This window comes from Cyprinodon variegatus, unplaced genomic scaffold (genome assembly GCF_000732505.1).
Source record: "Cyprinodon variegatus isolate N-32 unplaced genomic scaffold, C_variegatus-1.0 Scaffold500, whole genome shotgun sequence".
Classification (NCBI taxonomy): Eukaryota; Metazoa; Chordata; class Actinopteri; order Cyprinodontiformes; family Cyprinodontidae; genus Cyprinodon; species Cyprinodon variegatus.
Genome location: NW_015150953.1, coordinates 42,859 through 44,209, shown reverse-complemented (window position 1 = coordinate 44,209; position 1,351 = coordinate 42,859).

Below are 1,351 nucleotides of genomic sequence, written 5' to 3'. Positions count from 1 at the left end.
TATATATATATATATATATATATATTTTTTACTTTGGGATTGGGCGGGGGTGTCACTGTAAGATTTAAATTTCTTAATGCACTAGTTTGCACAAACTACAAACTACTTTGCCGCAAACCACAAAACGCGCAAAACCATCATTTAAATAGGGCGTCTCCAACAGTTTTGCACCTGCCACCAGTTACGCAATCGCTCTTGTTAAATAACCCGCAAACCATGGTTCAGCCCCTTGCGCAAAATTCCAGTTTGCGAGCGCAAATTACTGCACGCAAAATTGGATCTTGATAAATCCGGCCCTAAGGGCGACCCTGGACAGGTCGCCAGTCCGTCACAGGGCAAACTCTGTTACGTAATGAAAAAAAAAGTGTGATTTATGTGAGATTGTAGTTTATTTGATGCAGTATGGGTTTTTGGACTTTTCTTTATTCAATAAATGCGGAAAAATTTAAAATACAAATTTTCTTCCCTTATTAAAAATTATTTTCCAACTTCAGAAAATAAAAGATTTAACTAAAATTGGCATTGGAAGACCAGTTGTTCGTTTATTAAAGAAATCTGAGATTTATTTGGTTTTTCTTTATGGTTTTATACAAAAAAACAAAACGAAACAAAAAAAACATGGTAAACATCAATATTATATAACTATGTAAGAGTGAGAGCATATTTGAATATTAGAATTGACCTAAAACATGAAAAAAAATATTAAAACAAAGCTGGAAACAATACACACATTAAAAAGTAAAACATAAACCTTTTTTATTAGTTTCAAATATTGTTTTAAAAAGTAATAATTATAGATAAAGCAAAACAACAGTCAATACTGTTTTAACACTGAAAGAAGAAAAGAAGAAAAGGCTGTAAATGACCCAACGGCTGAGTTATGTCACGATATAAAACAGGCAGCCATTTATAAAAACATCTTGATAACATGTTCAAATGTTGTTTTTTATTAACTTTGACATCTAGAGTCCTTCTAAAACTTCAAACCTGCAGTTTAAAGGGATCCACAACTAGTTTAATTAAATTTAATATAGCGCTAACTCACAAGTCATCATAACGCCCTTTAAGGAGACAATTCAATCACATAACACAGTCAGCTGGAGAAATATTTTTTTCATTTTCAAATTAACTTAAAAATGCAGTTTTTAATGCCTATATAATTTATCGTTTACCCATGGAGGTCACAATGCATGCTGGGTTGTTTAATCGGTTAAATCCTGCTGGACTAAAACCCACAGAGTGAAAACAGGAAGCCTAACATTACCAACCCTTCCCCTCCTTCTCCGCTTCGTCCTCCTCATCTTCATTAAAGGAAAAGTCTGATCATATTCAGAATTCAAACTTCTGAAAG